Source organism: Pollicipes pollicipes, unplaced genomic scaffold, assembly GCF_011947565.3.
Source record: "Pollicipes pollicipes isolate AB1234 unplaced genomic scaffold, Ppol_2.1 Scaffold_3087;HRSCAF=3621_pilon_pilon_pilon, whole genome shotgun sequence".
Taxonomy (NCBI): domain Eukaryota; kingdom Metazoa; phylum Arthropoda; class Thecostraca; order Pollicipedomorpha; family Pollicipedidae; genus Pollicipes; species Pollicipes pollicipes.
The window spans coordinates 33,641,610-33,646,484 of NW_023596225.1; positions in this window are offsets into that span (position 1 = coordinate 33,641,610).

Genomic DNA, 4,875 nt, shown 5'->3' on the forward strand with positions numbered 1-4,875 from the left:
CGTCCCCGGCGCGCGCGCGGGTCAGGGGTCACCGACGCCTCGGGCGGCGCGGCGCCAGCTCGGGTCAGAGGTGAGCGAGCGCGCGCGGGTTCGCGGCAGGTCAGCGGACTTCGAACGCGCCCGCTGCCGACGCTGCGGCGAACGGGGATCGCACAGCCGCGGCACCGGTTTGTAGGCCGCGGCGGGGGCGACTGGTGATCGGTACCCGGACACGCGCTCTCCGGACGGCGCGCCGAGCGGAACTGAGGCGCCCGGCGGCCGGCCGGCTGCCGGGGTGGCGCAGACTCGGCGTCATCGCCCGATTCGGCGTCCGTCGACACACACAGACAGGGCCGCAGCCGGACATACGAGTCCGGCAATCACACGGATGTGACGGTGGTGCCGGGGATTGTCCGTCACTGTTGTTGAGGCGGCTTATCTGATCGCCTCGCAGATTGTAGACTGGCGTAGGTCTGGGTGTTTCTGGGGCTGGTCTGAGCAGGTAGAGAAGATACATACGCAGTGTAGATGCGGCAGACGCTGTCTCAACCTCAGTCAACACCATAGTAGTGCCTCATGCATAGTATCATTCGCAGGGCCACCCGGCGTCGCTGAGATCAATCGGCAACGATAGGCTGCCTGTAAATACCTCTGACCAAGTTCGAAAAGCTCGTTTCGAAGAAGCATCGATTAAACGCTGTGCAGTTTGACGACGCCATAGCAACTGCCTCTAGATCCCATACGCAGCCAAGTAGTGCGATCCAGAATAGCACAGTATTTGCAAGGCAATTGCATTGCATTGCCATGCAATGTACCGCTCTTAAAGCATCCCACCGCAACAGTCGCCCACATCAGAGCATCCCGTCTTCAGCAGACAAAAAGCTGCAGCGCGTGTTCTGGGTTTAGAGTTATACCATTTTTCCTTGTTCTTCTCATGTAACCCCGTGTGATCAGCTAGAGTCTTAACGGGTTGCATATTCGGATTTGAGCTGATTTCGATGCACCAGCTTAAGTGCGATCTAACAAGCGATCTGCCTTTGTACAAGTTTCATATCAAATCCTGTCCCATCTGCCACATCAGATATGCTGTTTAGTATAAGCTGTATTAATCTGCCACATTTCCGTTATTCTCACAGACAATGTGAAACGTAACGTGCATGAAACCGGTTACGACTTACGAGTTACAACCCATCTGTGGTGTTTGCTTTTTGTCCAGTTGAATTTGATCCGTGGCTTTTGAAAGCTTTTACGGCGAAATAAACTGCAATCTGCCGTTTTATCCTAGATATGTGGAACGACCCAATTCTTGTCGCTTCGGGACACGTCAACCACGCTGTCTGCAAAAAGAACATGGCTACGGTCAAATTTTCCAGACAACTCGGCAATTGCCCCTTCTATTCTATCCCAATTTGCCGCGGCTGCAAACAGCTCACATTGCATGCAACAACCTAGGCATGCCATGTGGTTGCCGCCTGTGCAAACAGCGGAATAGCCATGATGTTTGGTCTGTCATCATCGATGCAATCTAATTTCCACGCGCCACTTACTTTCCAATCCCTGACGAATGGCGCCGATCGCATCGCGTTTCGATGTAGCTTCTCTTGTTTTCCTTCGGTCCCCTTATTCACTATGTTTTGTTTCTTCCCTCTTCAGCCCTTTCCGTGCCCTCTCATTTTACTTTTCGTTCAGCCTCCTGACTCCGGGATTGAACGAACACGCCGTCGTTTGGCTGAAGTCTTGTTTCCAGACACACGGCATATCTCCCCCATTGGCCCTTGGGCTGCCCACGATCTCAGTAGGGGCTCATTCGTACCATCTAAACAAAGCGCCGCTTCGATCATCCGGCTGGCGTGGCACCGACCTGTCCAGCTGCAGCGCTGCTGGACAGATCGCCCACCACATCGCCCACCTGTTGAACGAGCCCGGACCGCTCGGCCGGAACGGCTGCCACCGGGGATGAACACTGCACCGTGCGAAAATACGCGGGACTGCAAACAGCGCAGTTGGAACCATCCGAGCACAGCTGTGCTCCTAAACGAAGCTTTGACGTGAAGTGGGTCACTCGGAAAGGGCTGGTACGCGCTGTTTCAGTTTTTCCAAGTTGCCATTTTGTATTGTCATTGGATCTTATTCCAACATTTTTGCTTTAAAAATGTGGCTCAACTTTTGTTTGCTTTAAAATGAGCTTCAAAATCATCAATAGGCACCAGTTACCATTTCAGAGGGGAATATGATGTTACTTCAATGTATTTCTTTGGGGCAAGATTCATGACTCTTTCGTGAGACCCGCAAAACGTCTGACCCGGAAGAGCGCAACACTTTTGATGCATAACCCAGCAGAAAGCTTGTGGCTTTGGGCCAGGCCATATGCGCTTGTTGTGTGATTTAGAGTTGGTGTTTCCAGTTAAACCGAAAGTGCTATAAGCATGGATAAGTACTACAAGAATATAGACATTCGCGTGCACATTTTGAAGCGACTCAGCCCTGACGTTACGTAATCTGCCTTCGCCATTAGCCCAGTGGCAGGTAGCCATTTAATTTGCCCAGCAGTCAAAAAGTGGTGACCTATGGTTCCATTAAACTTAATCGTTATTTTGTGATCCAACAGTGAGCTTTATGAACGAGACCTTAGGTAAACGTCATCGCCGGAAACTACGACGTTATACGCTAAAGCAGCCTAGAATAGTGCCCAGCTCGTCGAGGCGTACACACCGAACATATCAAGTGCCACGCACACACATCGCTCGCGCGGGTATAAATCAATCCGCGTCAAAGCCATGAGGCTTATCGAGCCCTGCGACCTAGATCCCGAATGGACGACTTTGGTGCCGTTTCAATACACGGGTCGACGTGTCGTTCGCTGACGACACGTGACAAGACTCAATCCAGCGCCTGCAACGCGGTCAGACCTGGTCGCCGAAACTGACACAGAATAAAACCCCAGCGATACTGCGCCGTAGCGAGTTCTGCGGAGACGAGGCCTTTCTGCGGGGGCCACATAACCTCCTGCACCACGGAGTTGTCTCCTGGAAAAAAGGGTCGAGGAGCCTTCTCCGGATGTTGTCTTGGGGTGGAGACAGTGGTCTTTGCCGAGATGGCACCCAATGATGGCACCAATACTCTCAAGGAGGAGAAGGGGTCAACATTTGGCAGTGTCGCCGAAACAGGCGTGTGGCGGGATCACTCTGGACACATGAATGGAGATATGATGAATACAATATTTTAAGTAGCATTAGGCCTTTGGCGATGCATGGAAAGGATCGTCTCAAGATGTCAAAACCAGTGTTAATATCTTCCTAAATCAGCTATGCATTTTGCGAGAAGTGCCGCCCCACCCCAGAGACGATGCCTAAGCGCCTGTTGCGGCGCTCCATGGCCAACAGAGGTTACAGCGGACTCAATTAACAGAGGTTACAGCGGACTCAATTGGCCACAGGGAGACAGAACAGCACCGGGACTGTGGTGTCACGCGACCTTCAGGCAGAAGCGACGAAATGAGCTGTTCCCGGGTTCGATGAATCACGACTGCACTGTGCCACGTAAGCGACGACAGCTCGCAAAGTCTGAGCTTTTCCGGGTTTGATTCTTCACCGCTAGGTCGTGACAACGACGATTCTATCACCCGACGATGAACGATGTGGCGAAGCGGCATTTCCGGGAACTTCCGGTGCTTCAAGTGGAACCCAATGCAGTCTTCGTACCACTTTATTTTTAGACAGGCCACACAAATTAGCTGTTGTGCAAATAGCTCATCATCCGTTTGCGTACCAAAACCACAAGGACGCTGCATTTCTTACCGGTCCTTTCGCTCTGAACGGTTCCCTGATGTGAAGGCTGTCAGGGCTCCATCCGCACGTGCGAGGAACGGGGGCGAGCTAAAGCCACCGAAAGCGGTTTTAAGTCGCCGGAATGCTCTTAAGAACGCTCAAATGAGCGGGGAAAGAACATGCTCGAATGCATCGCAGGGGATCCCTCGTCTGAGCGGAGCGAAGAGGGCTCTCACGTACTTATTGCTTCAGGATATATTCTAAACGCAAGAAGTAATGACTTTTGGGCGGCCTAAGTTCGCCTCCACCTCCGCCCAGCCCTTTCGGGATCGCCAGAGTCAAGTCAGGCAAGATTACTTGGAGCATTTGAGGAGATTCATTGGAGGAGATTTTCGCGAAGACGATTCTGACCAGATCAACTTGGTTTTAAACAAGCCACCACTGGGCATCTAAGAGAGGGTGCAGGCAGACGATAGGCCTGGTTTGACTGAGGTATCTCGCATCAGTTAATCCGGAAAATCCTACAACCAGTGGCGTAGCCGAAGGAAGATATCTCCACCCCGCTGGGGGTGACAGGGACCCTGTGGAGCCAAAGGTCCTACCAATTTGTAGGCCGCTTAAGGCGCCAGAAGGAATCGTAACACACAAAATGGCCCTGGCGCTTCAAAATAGAATCCCAAGCTTAAAAAGGCTCTCCGAATTAAAGGCAGGGCCCCTGAAGCAACAGAAATGGGTGTTCCCTGGCACAGAGGGCTCTTTGTGCCCTGTTTTGGCCGACTCAGGAGAAAAATCCTGGCTACGCCGCCGCCTATGACCTAGAAAATCCACGAATCGTTTGCATTTGGCGGCCACGGTTCCCGCGGAACTGGCAACCCCTTCCGCTGCTTCACAGCTTGCTGCTCGCTCATTTCAGGGACGCTTTCAGCCCAGAGTTTACGCCGCGCACCTCAAAGCATAACGGAATGCGCCCAAGTTTTCATCTTCTGTTCCGTCAAACGTAAATAAACTGCGGCTCTGGCGTAAGGCGCGCCACCAGTCCCCGGTTTCAGGCGCGCAGCTGTGGCGAGACAGGCCCGCGTCTCTCGGTCCAGCCTCTCGTCCTCTCCACGAGAGCTGCGTCCGACACGGA